Below are 20,773 nucleotides of genomic sequence, written 5' to 3'. Positions count from 1 at the left end.
ACAGGGCACAGGCATTCAGATCAGTGGATTAGCTAGTCTGTTAGTTAAGGCATGAAAATGCTTCACAATTTTCCCTGCAGGAGGTTGGTGAATGAATGGGTAGGGGAGAGGGATTAGTTGGGAAATAGAACCTTGAGGAAAGAAGGCTGCTGATTTTTGGAAGCAAAGAGAGAGGACAAAGTCAGAGGCATGTAGGGATCTGTGTTTTGGATGACTGAGAATAGGATGGGACTGTGATCTATATTTAGTCTCCAAAGCTCAGAGCTGCACAGCAACCTTTGTTATGTCAGAGAGACTCATGTTGGACAACAGAACAAGGATAAGAGAGGACAGTGGGAAAGGAATTACAGAAGGATGAGGGCACAAAAGAAGGGGGTGCAGATGGGGGAAGGGCAGCGCTCTCCTCCCCTCCTTTGTGAATATACAGACAAGTCCATCAAAGCTGTGGCAGGCTGCAGTGATGAGAAAGATACATAATATGATAAAGCTTGGTAGCGGGCATGTGTGATTGAACAGACCAATGAAGAGATAACATTTGAAAGCTTTACTGCTTGGAAAGCTGTTAGCAAGCTGGTGTCCCCTTCATCATGTTTAATTTTACTTTTACTACCCTTCATTTGCTTTGACGGGTTGATGTTGCCATGGTGCAGTTGGAATTCTCATAAAAGTGCTGTTACCCTTTCAAGATGGCCATTTTTTTCTAGGGTTTATACCACATTTTATAGTTATGTCAGAAGGTTTACTTGGTTTATGAATTTTCCAAGCTCCAAGATTGCTCTCAAAACAACTCTGGGTTGTCTTCGGTTCTTGTTGTTTAATTTGTCGTCATTTAACCACAGTCACGATTTTGGGTGCTGCCCCCACATAATTAAAAATGCATCTTTTGGCCCATACAAGTAAACAAAGAGCACACAGAATTGAGTCCCCTTCCTTACCTGTCAAGGTCCTGAATATATCTAACATTCTCTATGCTTCTGATATAATATACTCGATGCAAAAATGGTAATAAATAATGTAACTATGACCCACAATGAACACTAATGATTAATATGTAACCATATAACTTGACAACTCCTTTATTTCCTCTCTAACAATTCAAGGCTGGTAAATTGTATAAGAGAAAAACACGTTTTATTAAATCCTTACTGAGAAGCCCAAGTTACGGTTTATGATTAAGGAGTTCAACTTCTTCAGAGATTTAATTAATCACCATACCCATGTCTAAGTATTCAAATAAAGCAAAGGCACCAGGTAACACAGGTAACACTGTAAAAGGGTGGTCCCCAGGAAAGGCGAGTTTCCAGATTTCCTGCCCCATCCAAGGGAGGGTGGAACTGAGCAGGGAGAAGAAGCTGCAGAGGAGACTGAGGAAGGAAGGAAGCAGGATGGAGAGCCAGAAGGAGACCTGGAAGAGCACATGGAGCAGAAAGACACATGAAGAAACTGTGCTTGCCTTTTGGTCCTGGACTGGATGAAAAAGATGTGGGAGAGAGACCGGTGGGGAGGTGACAATGGCAGCTTTAACCTTGATTTTGGTTTTGCTCTTTTCCTCCCAGACTTGTCCGGCTATTTCTGATCCTTTTCTGTGGGTCCCCACTGAAAGGTGCTTTGGACTTGTGGCAGGTTTTCAGACCTTGGTCTTGGTCAATCCTGTTTGGGTGGATTTTAACCCACGAGGGGATGGGTAACTTTGGGTGCCTGATTTAGAAACTTTGCCTTTCCTGTATTGTTTACTAATTTATTAAAGTTCCTTTTCATTAAAGTCTCATATGTTTTTGTGTTGATGCAGCAAATGGCAAAAACTATTTAGAGCAGGCAGGTTTGCGGGGTCTGGGGTGCCCCTCTCCCGGCCCTGTAACAACACCAGGTAACACCACATTTAAGGCACCAGGTAACACCACATTTGGGAGGCAACCCAGAAATAGCCAAAAGCACCGTATCATTGCAAGACAATGTACCAAGATCTGTTATATAATTTAATTCAGTGAATTTAAATGTGTTTTTTGTATAAAGATTTGTGGGGATAGATTAAAAGTATATTCTAAGGTCTATCAGTTAGGTTTATCCTAGTCAATTCTATTTAGACCATTACTCCACATTTCCTTGAAAGTTCCAAAATGTGGTTTTGAGAAGTGACAACTACCCACCATAGGTTACTTTAATAAATTGCCACAAACTTTAGTGGTTTAAATAATACAAATTCATTATGTTAGAAAGCTGGATTTCAGAAGTCCAAAATGAGTTTCACTTCACTGAAATCACAGGCTCAACAGCGTAGCAACCTTCTGGATACCCAAAGAGAATCTCCTCCCTTACATTTTGCTGCTTCTATCATCTGCCTGTCTTGGGATGCAGAGAAAGCCCCCACCCTACTCAGCTCTTCTTGTGCTAGTAAAATAACCAAAACAATACAGGCAGTTTTCAAAGGAAGAATCAATTTAATAACTTAACTATGGAGAATTTGCATGGCTGTAAATTATAGAGGATAATAGGGCAGACCAATGGTATTTATCCTGTGTTTAAGTACTTGGGGCATCAGGGAGAGAGGAAAAAAAAAAAAGGGAGACTCATCTGACAAGGAAGGGATTACCTCATCTTTACTCAAGGAATAAAGATAAGATTCTCAGAGAGGACATATTCATAGGTCAACCTACACCTATTTGATAACCTACAATCTACATTTCTCTATGTTATATAAAAAGAGGCCCAGTGATTGCTTCTTTGATCAGGAAAAGAGCAAATGACTGAGACAAGGACAAAGCTTCTCCAGGTCTCTATGTCCTTCACTGCTTTTAAAATAATCTGCATTCTTCAAGGCTCACAGGGCCTCAGATGGCTCCCGTTATGTACTAACTTGTGAGCCTACCAACAGGATGCTTCCTGGAAGAGGCCAACTCTGGTCATATTGAGAAAAGTCTATCTGACTCTTTGGGGGAGACTGATCGAGACACACCTGCATTTCTTGGACTGTGGTGCCTTTCTCCACCTGCAGAGTCAGCACTGGTGTGTCTCTGACCTTTCCATAATCACAGCTCTCTCTGATTATCCTTTTTGGCTTCCCTCTTTCTCTTTTAACAAACTTTGTGATATCATTGGACCTATCCAGAGAGCCCTGGAAAACCTTTGCATTTTAAGATCAGCCGATTAGCAGCCTCGATCCTACCTACAACCTTAATACCTCATTGTCTTATGAAATAACCTATGTGCAAGTTCTGTGGATTTAGATGTAGATATCATTAGGAGACCTTAATTCTGCCTGTCACTTCATCCACTGGAGATGGCCAGCATGTCAGAGGACCCTTGGAGCAGTACAGAGAAGGTCTTCACATTAGAGTTGGAATGACCAGAGTTCATTTTAGAGGGTAAAGATTATATGACACATTGCCCAGAACTGAATTTCTCTAACTTTAGCTTCTCCACTGGTAAAATAGGCAGGGTAACATTGCTGCCAACAAGAAGAGTTCCAAAAGATGCAGAGTAATTATATATACACAGCACTTAAATTTTTCTTCAACTATTTTACACTGCAATAATTTTAATTGTGCTATTAAAAGTAACACAGCAGTATCCATCCTGGATCACTGATTATTCTCTTGATAATTTCCAAGTTGTAGGCACATTGGTTCCATGGTGTAAACATCTTTAAAGACATTGATACTTTTCAAAAAAACAGCATAAGTGCAGGTATATATATATATATCCTGAAGGAGCACAAGGATGGGGCAAAGAAATCTGCTCAGGCTCAGTCCTTCTTGGTTCCTGAGACCTGTCATGAAATCTTTAACAACATATTGTTATAGATCATGGTCACTAAATGCAAAAGAATCACTTTTTATGGTGCTCAAGCAAAGAAACTACAGAAAGGAAAAAAAAATGCAAATTTTTGGTGAGATTACATTCAAAAATGGTCTAAAATGTCATAGTTCATACAAAGTCCCCTATGATATTCCTTATTTGTTAAATTTTATGACACTCAGTCACACACACACACACACACACGCACACACACACACACATGCATGCCCTACAGATTGACTTTAGAATCTAACCTCTGTGTGAGATGTGGTTCCCTTGTACCCAATGCAATTTGTGACAACAATTCATAGTCAAAATATTTATTCCACTGGTGTCTACTCAAGGCTAAATTTGTACCAGGTCCTATTGTAAGTCCACATGATGTCTCAGTAAACAATGTAAACTTTGCATTCCAGTAAAGAAATAAATGTGGTTACTATTTGGTATTACTAATTGATGAAGGTATTTGAAGAAAGTTAATTTGACTAACCTTGATAATTTCAATACCCTAGCTTGACCCATAATTTAGGGTAGATAACCTATCCTTAAATTACCTCCCATAAATGATAAATTCAGCCATTCTTTTAGCTGAAAGTAGTATGTCAGGTTTTGGGTTTTATTTTTTAATCTACTTAACATCACCTCATCTAGGGAGACTCCTTTCTTTCTCATCATATGGATTCTGGTGGAACTGGCAATGATTAGGATCTTTCTCTTGACTACAGGGGTAAATGATAATTAAGTGAGGTTAATCAGAATCTTTCGTCTATGAATTTAAATATGGGCTTAATCAGAGAAGATATACAAGAATATACAGTATTTGGGGACATATCTCAATATTGAAAGGACTCTGAGAGATGAACTCACTACAATAAATCCTCAATGGATTTGGTTTCTTCCTTTCTAATGATTTAGTTGTTCTATTCTTCTTTTTAGTCGGTTGGTTAGTTCCCGTTATTCTTCCAACAAATTCCCTTCTTTCCTAACCCATGATTTTGAATTTGAATTAGAGTCAGCTTCTGTCACTTAGAACAGAGAACCCAAATATTTAGACCCTGGATATAATCACCTGCCCATATATACCATAAGAAACCCAGTGAGTTTTTGTAAGTATTTCTTTTGGCGGACCCAGTGTCACACCACATAATGGCAAAGCTGTATGGAGCTTAGTTCCGGCTTTTCAGGTAAGGAAATTTAGGTACAACCTGGGTAGGTGACTTGCCAGAGTTGCCATAGGTATCTGTGGTGGTAGATTCAGAAACAGTTTTATACAAAGGTCACATCAGTATCAGTAGCAATTAAACTCTAATAGTTACTATTATTAATTCTAAAATAATGCAGCAGTGTATTTTTTAAATGCTATTCAAGAAACAAACATAATTAAAGTAGTAGTTATAAAAGCTAAAAGTAGTAGTTTAGCTATGAAAGTAGCTAAATGGGCTCTAATAGTTGTGGCAGTGGGGGGGGGGAATCCTATGATTGTATTTTTCCTAGAATGATGATATGTGGCCAAAATTGTGAAGAAAACTTGATTAGACCTTAACCTCTGATTATCATGGGATAATCAAACCTTAGGATCCCATTTGTTCTTGTGCTAGGTGACTTCTAATGTGACTCCTCATCCTAATAGCTATGCTGTATGTAATCTTTTTCCTTTGGGTGTGAAGTGACTGACCTGGTGACTTTCTTCTAACTAGAAGAATGCAGCAATGGTTCAATAATATCAATTCTGTGATTTGATTACAGAAGATCACGACTTTATCTTGCCAGCAGACACTCTGAATGACCTGGATAAAACAAGCTGCCATATTGGAGAATCCATGTGGCAAAGAAGTAAGGGTGGCCTCCGTCAATAACTAAAAGGAACTGAAAACCTCAATCCAACAGCCCTAAGGTGCTGAAGACTGACAACCACTTAATGAGCTGAGAAGTAGATCTTACCTCAGTTAAACCTTCACAGCAGCCTGGTGAGAGATCCTCTCACCAGTTAATCCATGCCCAGGTTTCTGATCCCCCAAACACTAAAATAATAATTCTGTATTTTTTAAGCTACTACTATTTTGTGGTTCTTATTTTTTAAAAAAATTATTTATTCATGCATACAAGAATCGGGGTACAGGCCAGATGTGTGGGAGGGTGAGAGGATTCACCAGAGACAGAGCAGGGAGCAGAACAGTCAGATTGACCGAAGTACACTGCTGAGGGGAGCAGTGGGCGAGACAGGAGAAGTCTGCTACGCCATGTGGGATTCTCGCAGACCAGCCTGGATCGAAGCCGTGCTGCAGAGGCTGCGGAGAGCTTTACAGCGCTGCGCTCAACCACCTGTGCCACCAGGGGAGGCCCAATTTTATGGTACTTATTAAACAACAATAGATTGCCAATGCAGTCCTTGATGAAATACAGTTTTTTGCCTTCTTGGGAGAGTAAGGCTTTCTTCTAGTGGTTACATAAGTAAGTCTCTCTATGGATTTTGTACACACTCAAGTATGTCCCTTGCAAAGTGGCAGGAAGAGCCTCAGGCCCTTCAGGGCCAACCAACTGTAGAGTCACTAAGGTTTGTGCAATGGGGACTTGCTACATGAAACCTTTTCCTTACCCTCATACAGCGTTTACCTTACCTTAGCAGAAACTTCTGCAGGAAAGGAAACTAAGAATCAAATGGCTCTAGTAGAGTTTTTTGAGGTATGGTTGGTCTCTCCAGTGTCCTTAATTGCACATTTTTATTTAGTCTTAGCCAACTGGCAGTTAAACACCATTTTAATTATGTTAGCACTGGAAAAAGAAGAGTATTTAGTTTGAATTCCTTGTTCTAACTTCCTTTCTTAATTGCCTTTTCATTCAAGTCTAAGACTTATGGTGGCAGCCACAGCCCAGTTGGAAAACAATTCATTGTATCAGTGACTGGGCCTCATAACAGAGCACCTTAATAAGACCAAGTTCTGTACTTCCTGACTCCCAAGATGGATTATGTTCATAGTCCATTATTTGAACGAGGGTATCTGACTTATGGCAAATCTATCTGAAACAGCATTGTAGAAATGTATTTTATCTTTAAGAAATGTATTTTATAAAAGTAAGATATTTACTTCTGTTGCAGGAAGGAATTTAAGCAGAAAAATTTCTCTCTAATGTTTGTTGAATCATATGAGAAAGATGAGGGGCAACGGAGTGATACATCAACCAACTAACTTGAAAAACTCAGTTGTATTTTTATTTCAGGAAGAAAGACTGAGCTAAGGGTGCCCTATGGTATTGCATGAAATACTTTCCTTCTTTTTCCAAGCCATGCATATCACCCAGGAATTCACAAGGGGGGCATCTCAGTTCTCTATTACTTAAATTTGCACAAGCATGCAATCAATTCTTCTTTTTCCTTTCTTTTCTCTTTAGGGCTTGTGAAGGGAGTTGAAATTTACAGTCTTTGAGGATGGTAATCTTTGTTTGGAATCATAGAATCATAGACTGTAAGAACCAGAAGGGACCTCTGAGATTATCTGGTTCAACCCTCTCATTTTACAAGTGAGGTAACCAAAGCCCTTTAGTGAAAGATACTGTCTGTGACTGCAGCTATTAATGATACCTGGAGCCCTGAACCAGAAGACACCCGGGTCAGGATTCACAAAGAGGAAAAAAAAATCATGCACACAGGTAATGAATTTTAACTTCATTTTACTGTATTTTTTTCTTCTTATTTAAGGGAAATTGGAGAGTAACAGAGGACCCAGGGTGCACAGGTTATGATGGCAGAGCCCTCGGTTCTCAGTCTGGCTCACCACTCTAACTGTGTGACCTTGGAAAAGTCCCTAACCTCTCAATTCTACTATAGTAAATACGGAGAAAAGTAATAGGACTAACCCCGTGGGTGAGGATGTCATGAGTGACTGTATGTAAAGCTTGTAGCAGGGTCTGACTCTCAGCAAGTGCTCATGAAACATTTGTAATCATTTATTATTAGCACTTGCTAAAATTATACCATCTGACTCTGCTGATCCTTGCCAATAGGCTCAAATTGTGTCACCTTTTGGGCTTCAGTTTGGGCATATATAAATGGAGGAAATTGCATCATTAGAGTCTTGTTGATCTTGAGAGCTACTCTCCAGCTGACCTCAGTTTGGAAGCCGTCTCCTCACCCTTGAATAGTCTCTTTCATCAGCTCCCACCCTGTCTCTGCACCACTGGCCTGGCTGTGCCTTCGGGGTAAGTGAGACTCACAGCTGACTCTTCTGTTTTTCCCTAGGACCTAATCCAGAATCTTCAACTAACAGTCCTCATATTAAATCGATACTATGCTATTGAATTTTTATTTCTTCTAGAGACAGAAGTAAATGAGATGAGCCTAGCTAAATAACAGCGGAGGATAATGCGATCAAACTCTCCAGACAGTCCACAATGAGTGCCAGCAGCTCAGGGAGTAGGGGGCTCTCTATGTGCATGAGGGTGTAGGGAAGCTGATAGGAGGAAGATGAAACAAGAACTGGATCAAAACATCAGTCTAAGAGCTGGGGTTGAAGAGAAAGATGAGTTTTAATGGAGGGAGAGTCTACGATGGGATGTTAGGTTAGGCCATTGTGGAGAGAGATTCACAAATACTTATTAGTTATTTTTAGTCATTTCTCCCTGAGGCAAAGAAGAAATGGTGCCTTAGTTGATTTTTATAAAAAGTACTTGTAGTTTTAAGGGTGAAGCTCTTTAGTTACCAAGCACAGGAGGCTCTAGGGAGTGGCCCTGGTGTTATTTTTCTCCCTTTTTTTTGCCTTCTGTCGAGCTTCTGTGACAGGCAAACACTTTGGAGAAAACAAAGTACAGTGCCTTTCTCACTCAAATGGACTGTCCCATGTTGTCAAGGTTTACATTTTAAATCATTCTGGCGGTTCAGCGTGGGACCTAGCAAAGAACCTTTGTCAGAGAAAGGTTACCTGCAGTTATTAACGCAGAGTGACAACTGTACTTCAGAATACAACCGCCCTCTCTTATCCCTGCAACCTTCACAGTGGTCTTTGCTGACAAACTCTTCATCTCTATACATTGTCAGCGATATATTTAACACCCCTTGCTGTCTATCTTGGGTCTCTTGGAAATGTGGGCTGAGAGAGTGCAGCAGAACTTGGGAGAAAAAAGGACAGAAAGAACATTTTTCATCTCTAACCAAGTCAATTCAATACCATGCCAGTGGACATTTAACACTGTTTTTGTCTAGTAAGACTGAAACAACTCTGAATCATGATGGGGTTCTAAAAGAGTTCACCCACCCTCACTGGAAACCCAAAGAACCCCAGAATTCTTGGACTCTGTGACTTTGACTCATTGTGCTATACATGCAGTGATTCTCCATCACTCATCTGCCTGAGGTCTCGGTCATTAGAGAAAGCTCTTTACTGAGGCCAGGTCAACCAATGTGTTGCTGTGATTTCTCAATACTTTGCCCTTCTTTATTTTCTCTACCATCATGAGGTTTAATTACACCCATGTTGAGTTGATAAATTCAGGCATCTCTCTAGACTTGCAGGACCAGATCAAAATGAGTAAGACAGTGAGACTATTTTTATTTTATAAACAGTGGGGAAATAAAGGGTTGAAGCACCTTGAATGGTCCAAGTATAGAAGAAAGGCAGTGATGCAATATTTGGCCACCTTCTACGATTGTAAGAGTTCTGATATAGTTAAGCAAGGGTTTCAAAGGCAAAGTAGCAAACTGTATTGACTATCTCCCCTCTAAATATGTGTCCATGTGTGTTTGGGTATGTGTACACATGTGTGTATATTCAAAGCCTGTCATTCATTACTGTGCACATAGTGGGATGAAGAAGAGCAAATGCACTGTAGGGAGAGATGACACTCAAGCTACTGACAGCCAGTATTATTTCACCAAAATATCCAAATCAAGTAACTACCAAAAATGACCAGTTGTTGGTCTAGCTGGCAGTATGAGTCAAAGCCCCTGTCTTAAGGTAGGGGAGAGCCTCTGTATCTCTGTTCTCTTATTGTTCAACTGTCACTGTCCCTGAACCAGGACAGCCCTATCCTGCATAGATTTCACTGGAGAGATCTTTCCCCAGAATTGTGGTACCTGTGGAAGAAAGGGAATCTGTTCCAGAGTGCATGCGGAGACTGAGAGAAGCTGTGACATGTGATAAAATGATGAGCTCCCTGGGGAAATCTCCACAGGCTTGGCACTAGCTCTGTGATTAGTCTTGTCCCCACTGGGGGATGCACATTGCCTTTTTCCAGCCTCTTGGAAGGAATAATATATGATTTGGATATCACTCTGCTATTGACGTGCTGGCATTTGTGCTTTAACAATTTTTAAAGAAACAAGTAGGAGTTTACAATGCTGAGTACTTAATAATCCTGGGAGACAGCTGAGGGGTAGCATGAATGTTTATTATATTTCCTCCAGACTTCTTTAACTCATTAAATATACCCCAATACCAAATGTAGGGACGTGCATCCTACCTAAGCTCCAGAATTAATTGCTCATGGAGTGGGTTCTCAATAGGTAGATTTAAGAATTTTAAGTCAAGGGCCTCCCTAGTAGCACAAGGGGTTAAGACGCCAACTGTGAAGCTCTCCGCAGCCTCTACAGCATGAGTTTGATCTCTGGCTGGCCAGGGAGCTATGTGGCCACATGGTGCAGCAGACCTCTCCTACCTCACCCGCTGCTCCCCTCAGCAGTGTCTTTCAATTTGCCTGTTCTGTTCCCCACTCTGTCTCTGGTGAATCCTCTCACTCCCCACACCTCTGGCCTGTACCCCAACTCTTGCATGCATAAATATTTAAAAAAAATGAATTTTAAGTCAAAATACCTTCACCCCAAGTTTCTCCCTGAAGATTAGAACTTTTTTATTGCTCCAGTGTTGGGCATGTAGCAGATATTTCATAATAGTTCATTGTCAAATACCATAATTTGACCTGAGTTTTCTCCAGAGCTATACAATTATAAGTCTTGCCAAAATGGGTTTGCTTCTGTTGTATACATTTGCATTTACTACATACACACCCCATGGGCAGACGTCATAGTTTTTCAACCTCTTTGGAAATGTTGCAGTCATCACCTCTAATCATGGATCTATTTCCTAAGTGAGTCTGTATCATTTCATGTCCTATGACATGAACTTGTTCATCATTTCCAATGGGAAGAGAGGTGCTGAATGAAAAAGAGCACTAAGTTCAAGGTAGAAAAGTCTGGAACTAGACCCAAAGAAAGATTTTCTTTTGTATAATTTTGGTGTTGTGATATCGTTTTAAGCTTGATTTTAAAAAAAAATGAGCATATTCTTCTTACAAAGTTTAGATTTCTACTTCTTACAAACTTATGATTGCTTTGGTTATGTATAATGATCCCCTCCACCAAATCACCTATAAGAAGACACACATAAGGTAAAAAAAATATGGAGTATACAAGCAGTTTGGTCTGTGAGCTCTCCTATACTAGACCCATGGCGTAGTTGTTTTGTGGGACTCAATCTGAGTGTTAAAACTTAATGTTTCAAAGAAATGAAGAAAGGTTCCAAAATTCCTAGCATATACCTGCTTGGGGGATAGAGGTATTTGGGGATAGCGTAAGAAATGGGGTGTTCAAAAGGGATGCCCATGCACGTATGATGTGGCTTCCTAGAGAAGGAGCTTGTTTCTGTGAGACAAATTTGAGCTGATTATTTGCATCGGGGCTGGGACACTGAACAGGAAAGAGAAGATGACATGGAAAAATATTGTATCCACATACACTGTTTTGGCTGAATTGTGTCTCTCCTAAATACTTATGTCGAAACCCTAATCTCTAGCACTTCAGATTATGTCTCTACTTGGAATAGGGCCTTTAAAAAGGTAACAGGGTTAAAATGAGGTCATTAAGATAGGCCTTGATTATGTAACTTAAAATTTACCTTTTATCCATTTTTGTAAAAAGCACTTTGTAGTTTATCATGATTTCATTTTTTTGTTCTTTATTTTGTGCATCTAACTTTATTTTGCTCTTTATTTCTCTTTAATGTGCTGTCATAATTACTTTTGTATTTTCTTATTTTGTTGCAGGATCACCTTTATTTACTTTACATTTTAAAATATCTTCCTCTCTGTACATCATTTTACCACTGAAATATTTTTTTGATGTATCTTACAAGCAATATTCCTAAGGATTCTAAATGTGTCATAAATTGCTTTGTGGTTTCTTCACTGAGTCTTTTGTTAAAGAGAGGACCGCTCATTTCCAAATTTAAGTTTGTTCATTCTTGTCTTTTTTTTTTCCTAATGATGTTTCTCTGTGGTTAGAAAAGGTAGAATGTATAAGTTAATTTTCAATGTGTTGTGTTGTTCCTTGTGTTTTTAAGCATTAGATCACACTGAGAGTTGTCAATGGGTAGCTATAGCATGTATCTGTCTGAGTCTCTTTTTTGTAAGGACACCATTTATATTGTATTAAGGGCCCATCTTACTCTAGTGTGACCTCACTTAACTAATTACTTCTCCAATGACCCTACTTGAAAATGAAATCACATTCTGAGGACCAGGGAGCAGGATTTCAATTTATTTAAGAGACATATTTCAACCCATCACAGGGTGTAAAATTTAATGTTTCTAAGGCCTATGATAAAGTTATTTTTTTAGGTTTTTCTAATGCTACACACTATTTTTGTCCAGTTGATAGTTCTTATATCAACACTGGTGTTTTAAAGTCTCTAACCAAGTATTTTCTTGCATCTCCTATAGATTTTTTTTCCTAAAGGTGATTGCTATATTATTAAATGGATAGTGATCTATATAATATCTTCATTGTGAATTGTAACTTTCTTTCCACTCTTCATTTAATTTTTCTTGGTTTAAATTCTACTTTGCTATCGATTACTTTTTTAAAAATTTCAATTATCTATTTGTCCATTTTTTTTTGTTGTTGTTAATGCAGTGACTAAGTATATCTCTTATACTTAGGTCTTATTATGTAAAACAAAGTTAAAATGTTTTTTTTTTTCCTTAAGGCTCATTCCAATTTTTTAATGTGATTGACACATATGGTTTCAATATTAACAAAATATTTTTATTATATATTTTATGCGCTATATTTTTTATCTGTGATATATATTCTTTGGAATTTTCTTATTCTTTTACTTATTTACAGTGTGAAGGGTTATGTTATTTCTGTGACATATAATTCTGCTAAAGCCTTTTTTAATGTCCTTAGCCCCATATTTAATCTTTTACCAGCGGTTTTCAGTCTTTCATAATGCCCTTTAACTCCTAGTTATTGCCTATACAATGAGCTCATTCTACTTCCCTGCTTTCTGTTCTCTCTCATCCCATTTTTAATTGCATTACTTCAGCTTTGTTACAATATATAGTATTTGCACATTAATATTTTTACCTTCATCTCAACCATTGGTTAAGTCTTCTACTATATTTATTTAATATTTATTTCCATATTAAATTTATATATTTCATAAAAGACTCAACATTAGTTCTTTTCCACAAATTTTTCCAGTAACATCTTGGGTGAGTGAAATCCTCTAGAAGCTTCCTCAAGAAGGGCTTTGGATATAGAAGTCTAAGTACTGTTTAAAACATTTTATGTGGGCCTCCCTGATGGCACAAGGGGTTAAGAAGCAACCAATGAAGCAATCTGCAGCCACTGCAGCATGAGTTCGATCCCTGGCCAGGGAGGTGACCCACATGGCGTAACAGACCTCTCCTGTCTCTCCCATTGCTCCCCTCAGCAGTGTCCTTCAGTCAATCTGCCTGTTCTGCTCCCCACTCTGTCTCTGGTAAATCCTCTCACCCCTCCCCCATCTCTGGCCTGCACCCCAGCTCTTGTATGCATAAATCTTTAAAATAAAATAAAAATAAAACACTTTATGTGACCTTGATGCTTCAGAGATACCTTGACCGAAGAGAAAATCATTGGCTCCCACTTGAGTTTTGCGGAAACTGCTCTATCGTTGCTTTAATTTTTATTGTGTTTGAGAAGTATGACGCCAATCCGAGTATTTCACTGCTATAAGTTGTTTTATGCTTTTGCCAGAGGGCCTTGTGATTATCCAGTGACTTTGAAATGTAAATGACTTTACTGGGATGTATTTTGGAGTTGAACATTCCAGGTTCATTTTCCCAGGTACCAAGTAGGCCCTTCAATAAGCAGATTCAGTGGGTTTTTTATTTAATTTTTCTTGAGCTGTAATTTCCAATATTATTTGTAACTCTGTTTTGGGCTTCACAGACCCTGATTATGACACATTATTCTTTCTTTTCGTATCTATCACTTTCATTACTTTCCACCGAACCGTTCCTTCTTTATATCACTTTTATTTTCTTGGTTAGTTTGCTAAATCTTTTCAATGCCCTCTTCTTAAACTTTCCCTTGATGCTATTTCTTTGGTGAACTTATAATTTATAGTTCATTTCTGAGGGAATTTTTAAGATTTTTCTTCTATTTCTTTTCTGAATTCAATTTTTTATTTCTGTTTATATCCACTTCTGTTCTTAGTTATTAAATTTTTGATTCAATGTGCTTCCTTGCATTCTCAAAGGTTTGTTTAAAGCTATTTAAATATGGGACATTGTTGAGAATTTTTCTGTTTCATAGTTTGTTTTTTTGGTGGTTTGGCCATTTTCAGCACCAACGGTGAAGAATTCTTGTTTTATATTTGTTTGCACTAACTCCTTAATAACTTTTGCTGTTTATTTTCTAGTTTGGGGATAAATTCCAAGATAGTTCAATGTTATCCTCTTAGTGTATGTAGTAAACCCCAGGTTTTTTGGTGGATGTTTATCTATGAAAGGGTTGCATTCTTTTTTTTTTTTTTTTTGAGCTTTTGGCTTCTTTCTTTCTGGAACATAAATTTTCCTTTTTGCTTTAATTCACCTCATTCCTCAATTGCCAAAGTGAATTTCTGCCTTCCCTTTTGCTTATATTTCCTCCAGAGACTATGCTTTTTAAGATCTGCCCCTTTGAGTTACACATGTCTTAAACTTCTTACCTCTACTTAGTGTCCTGATTCAGCAGGAGCTGTTTTCACACTTTCATGTGTAGTGTAGGGCGGGCTCCTCATTTTGGTGGTTCTATTAGAGCAAGTTTAGTCCCCACTTCCAGCTCCCCTCTTCCATCAGTGTTTTATGTAGCCCCTGCTGACCTCAAAAGCTCTGGGTGGGAGTGTGAATGACTGCTCACTGGGATTTGATGTTTACCCTTTTTAAAGTTGAAACTGTTTTGAAGTTCTGAAGTTTGGACATTCTCTTTGTTCTATTTGTACTGAGGGTATGGGTTCTCAAAAAAGAGAGAGACAGAAACAGACACAGAGAGAGACAGAGGTGGGGAAACAGGGAGAGAATAGGTATAGTTACAGAAGGACATACTGACCTGGCCAGCAGAGATTGTCTTTGGTTTCCTGGAATCCTTATGTTTGTTCTTAATAATTCAATTGCCCTAGTTTTTCACTAGAAAAATAAAACTTGTTTTGTCAAAAAAAAAAAAAAAAAAAAAAGTATTTCTTGTATACTAGCATAGCCCTGCTCTTGGCTGAGAGCATGCAAGCATTTTCCCAATGACTCTACCATGTGTCTTGAAAAACTACAACAAATATTTATCTTTATTTTGGAGATATCTTCTTAGATTTTTATTCCAGGTAGCTTCTTAAAATCAGTTCAACCTGTGTATGCAGGTATGAATATGAATGAATGTGTGTACATGCATGCCATATCCATACATGTTTCACATATTTTTATATATGTGTGTATGTGCACATGCATGCATGTATAATATTTTGCTTCCTCTCTCAGCTACCCATGGTCATACTCTTTTATTTGTAAACATTGTCTTCAGAATCTTGATTTCTAATATTCCATTCTTTTTTTTTAAAGATTTATTTATTTATTTGTTATTTATACAAGCACTGGGTACAGTCAGAAGTGCGGGAGGGTGAGAGAATTCACCAGAGCCAGAGCGGGGAGCAGAGCAGGCAGAAGGACTGAAGTACACTGCTGAGGGGAGCAGCGGGCGGCAGGAGAGGTCTGCGCGCCATGTGGGACCCTCCTCTGGTGGCCGGGGAGCAGCCGGGGATCGAACCGGCGCTGCAGAGGCTGTGGGCAGCTTTGCAACCCAGCGCTCAACCGCTGCGCCACTGGGGAGGCCCTCTAATATTCCATTCTTAAGAGACCTTGTATTTTTAGTTCTTACATTAATAGTCCCTTTGTTGACCTCCATCATCATCTAATTACTTCAATCTCTCTTTCATTAATTCTACCACTCTAATGATCTGTTCATTCTCTGTGTCTTTCCATTCTGTCCATATGCAGGTAAGTGTTCATTATCCTTTACCACAATTCAGCATTTACAGTCTCAAAAACAGGAAATAAAGGAGTAAAAAAGGTAGGCTGAACCCAACAAGAACTGGTAGGGACTGGTGAACCAGGATGATTGTGCTCCATGGAAAGGTATTCAAATGCATAGTTTTAAAACAATGAGGGATCCAAGCAAAGTCTGTCTGCAGGCTAGATCTGTCCACTCACTTCTCACTTCACTTCCAGTTATTGCTATCCTCTAAAACCTTAACTTTGGTTGAGCTCACTAACAGCTTTCCCTCACCTGCATCTAATTTGCTTTGATTGCACAGGACAAAATTCCTGCCATTGGGCTGAACTGCTTCACTTCCAGTTCATCAGCATATCCTGTGCTGGGCACTCTCCCCTGAGCTGTCCTCTGCCACATTTCCTAGGAAGTTTTCTACCCCTCTCTGGGAGATGGCCATTTCATACTTTCTCTCCTCTATATCCCTTCATATTGGAATGTTGTGTGAACTGAAATAATCACCACTTGTGAAGGGAATTCAAAGTTAATAAAATAGAAATTTATGAATGAGGTTATACAGAGCCAGATTGAAGATTCTGGGCTGGAATGATCAACCTCAGGTTATCAAAATTCTGAGTGACTGACCCCCACTCCCCAATCTCAGTGGGTTTTGGTCTCAGTTTATATAGATAAATTACATACATAGGAAGAATACATTATTGTTCTTCAACAAAGACATCTTTTTTAACTTTTAACATTTTTAGTTAAAGAAGTTTGGTTTCTAAATTGTTTATAACTTCAAAGCAATTCCTCCCCTAACCTTACAAAGTCCATTCAGCCAGAACTATGTGTTTTGGGAAATGTTAGGACCAAAGGTTGTTTGAATCTCTCATCCTTAAAGGTATCCCTATAGACAGGAGGGGCGGTCATGTCATCATCTCATGCTCCTTCCACCAGCAACTGCTACACACGGCAGAAGAGACTGTTCACTTTTTAGACGTTTTCTTTGCTTTTCACCACAGAGCTCTTGGCAGCAAAGAACATCATCATCTTGCTGACTGCAGCCTCAGAATTTGCCCTGTCAGGGTGGAGGAGACATTTCCAGCAAGAGCCAAAGTGAAATTTTCTTTTTTAGGTCCAGAGGTCTAAGCCACAGCAATAGAGTTGCAATGAAAATGGTTTCTACTTAGAAAAAATCCACTCTCCAACCTCAGTTGCTTGTTAGCCTATTTCTTTCTTTCATAACAATCATTACAGCCTACAGTTATTTGACATTTGCTTATTGTTTTACTTTTTTGGTTTGTTCAAGCAAAACATACACTTGCTAAGACAAGGACCATATCTCTTATTCACCAAGTAGCTCCAGGACCTAGAATAGCAGTTGCCACATATTCAGTACTTAACAAACATTAGTAAATAAAGGTATTCATCAGGACAAAGATTCAACATTTTTGAAGTTCCAAGAAATTCAGCATAAAAGGTGGTTGCAGGCCTAGAATGGTGTTTGGCAATATTTTTTTATAAAGGTCCAGCTAGATTATCTGGTTTTTCAGATTGTACAGTCTCTACTGACTGTCCTGTTCCAGTGGGGAGAGTATGAAAATGTAGGTAATACATGAGTGGGTTTGAGCCACAGTTGTCATTGGAGATCCCTGGTCTAGATAAACAGAATCTTTATATAAACCAATGTCCTGGGCTCATACTGCTACTTGTGGATACCCAAGGAATTATATATGCGAGTATGCATTCATAACTGTGCTATTATAAGAGGGTGGTGCCCAGGAAAAGGGGAGGTTCCCGTGCCTCTCTCCCTGTCCAATAACACTATCACCTGAAGGCCACACATTAGAGCTATTGAGATTATGAACTCTAGTGCCAGACAGCTCACTTCAAGTCCTGGTCCTCCATTCGTGGGCTTAGTGACCATGGACAAGTCACCACTCCCTCTGTACTTCATTTTTCTCATCCTTAAAATAGGGATAACTCAGCATCTATGTTGTAGGGATAAGTGAGCATTAAATGAGTTTGTTAAAAATAAAAGTGCAGAGTTTGACACAGCAGGTGTTGAATATGTATGACATATACATATGAACATATATATGTTGAATGTGTATATATATATATATATATATATAGGTTAAGTGTGGAGTAGGTTCTTGCTTACACGGAAACTGGGATTCAGAGAAACCAGGTAGATTTCATTACTACAGAGTATTAGACCCAAACAAATACTTTCAGAGATGAAAATGTGAAGAAAGCAAAATGCATTTCCCCACCCATTATTAATTCAAAACAAAGGAAACTGACATAGATTGCCTCATGTTTTGCTTTTAAACATGGCTGCAAATAATCTGACCTGCTTTTCTAATTAAAATGAACCCCTTCCTCTTGAATCTAGGTGGTTTTGAGACTCTATGACTTCCATGGTTAGTACATAAAGGTGCACTCAGTATTTGCCTGGTTTGCTTCAACACAATCTCTTAGCACTCTGGACCCCCATGTTAAATGTTCAGTTACCTCAAGGATGCTGGCTTGTGAGGAGACCCAAGCACATGGAGAGGTCATGCATAGTTGCTTAATAGTCCCAACTGAGCTCAGACTTGGAGGTATCTCAGGCCAGGAGCCAGACATGTGAATGAAAGCCATTAAATGATTCCAGTCTCCAGGCATGGAATAACCATTTAACTCTTCCCTCTCAGGCCCCAGACATCACGGAGAAGGCAAACCAGCCCCACTATGATCTGGCCGACTTTTTCAACCACAGAATCCATGAGTACAAAAAACAGCATTTTATGGGACTAAGTTTTGGGGTGCTTTGGTAGCACACAAACTACTTTTCAGATTTTCCAAAACTAGAATTATAATTCAGTTTATCAATGCTGCTCTTCTTTCATTTCTCTTGCCTTGTTTTACTCTTACCTTGAAAGCCTTTTGAACTATCTAGAATGAGAATGAGTTGAGATTGGAATCCAGGGCATCTTCCTTTGGTGCAAGACTGCTCCTCCCCCCACCCCATACCTACCAGGTGATCGTAAGTAAATTTAATTTCTTTGTGTCACTTTCCTAAAATGGTGAGCAAAGGATTGCCATGAGAATCAAATGAGACCATGGATTTAAAACTGCTTTAGAAGGAATTTAAGTTCCTGACTTTTGGCAAGAGATCTGGGAAAGAGGGTAGTTTTAATCTTCCTGGAGTTCCTGTTTTGCAAAAAAGTATATTTTCCCAAACAAACCAATAATGTTAATGCCACAGCTATCAGAAGAACAAAGCACACTTCTCATCATGTACCAGGGACTCTTTAAAGGGTCTGTGTGTGCACGTGTGTGTAATTTAATAGAAGGCCAGCCTGGTGATTTTGATACAATTCAACTGTCTGACATGACAGTACTTGGAATGAGGGCTATGAAATGCAAGTACATTGCAAATCATTTGGTCATGCTGTCGAGGGAATCATAGTCACTGTATATGTATTTTAATGTAGTTTCCCAGAAAACCTTTCATAAAATTCATGACTGTGACTGACCTCTGCTACATACTTGTTTCCACTACCTTCCCTTCCCTCTCAAATATAACCCAGGCTTAAAATATACTGTGTATGGCAAGCACTGTTGATTGGCTACTGAACACACATTCCTAGCCCCCTTCTTACATTCTGCCTCCTTTTATAGAGTCCAGAGAACCCACTACTGCCATCCCAGCTTCCAATAAGGGGGCTGGGGGATGTGGAAATATCATCCCTGAGAAGTAAGCAGAAGTTCCTGGAAGAGGTCTGTTGTAAAGTATTTCTCTGCCCTGAAATAATGCCAGCACAGCCATTCCCACTTTCTACTTTAGTCCTTTCCACTGCCTTGAAGACATGTGGATGGACCTGCATCAGCTATCCTGTGACACTGAGGGAAATTTTAATAGTGGTGTCTGCTCTTCATTGAGCCAATCACCCCGAGAGAAAGATAGGCCCAAAGTGTAAGTCACTGAAGTTGTATTTTCTTTTACTTGCAAATGCAGAAAGTTTTGTGCCATGGACAAGTAATTCCTTGTCCTGAGTGAGCAGGGAAGTTTTTCTTCTCTCCCCATTAAAAGCATGCTAGAAACCAAAAACCACTTAGGCAGAAAGTTACTTACTGGACACTGAGGACACACTTCCTCCCCCTCCACTGGTTCATAATTTTATAGACACTTCCTCCTTATCTCCCCATACTTCTGCTGCTTTCACGGTTGGCTTACAGCATTACTACCGCTTCCCTGCTTCTTATCTCCCCTCCATCATGCCCCACCACCACCACCGCCACCCTGCCTTTCTACACTGAAGTCATGGATGTCTCGTCCTTCCATGTAGTCCTGCTCCTGAGCACCTGAACCCCTTCACTCTGATGAGAAGTCCTTCCAAAGTTTGACCTCTGGGCCCCTCTCCAGCTTCTTGAGGGAAGTTTGGACTGCCCCTCCCAACAATGTTCTCAGCTCCTCACATTCTTGACGTCAGCTGCACTGAACTTCAAAGTCCTCTCTTGCACCATTGAAATCCCAATTCCTGCATTTGGGTAACTCCCTCTCTCAAGACTTCACACACACACACACACACACACACACACCCCACTCTGAACTTGTTCCTGCTCCATGTTCTCACACAGCTCTACTCAGTACCTAGAGAAGCAAACACACAGCACAAGCAAATGTCAGACTAGATGGTAAAATACCTGAGATAAGAC

The sequence above is a fragment of the Talpa occidentalis genome, unplaced genomic scaffold (genome assembly GCF_014898055.3).
Source record: "Talpa occidentalis isolate TD23 unplaced genomic scaffold, MPIMG_talOcc4v2.1 talOcc4.8, whole genome shotgun sequence".
NCBI classification, from domain to species: Eukaryota; Metazoa; Chordata; class Mammalia; order Eulipotyphla; family Talpidae; genus Talpa; species Talpa occidentalis.
This window is presented reverse-complemented; position numbering follows the sequence as displayed.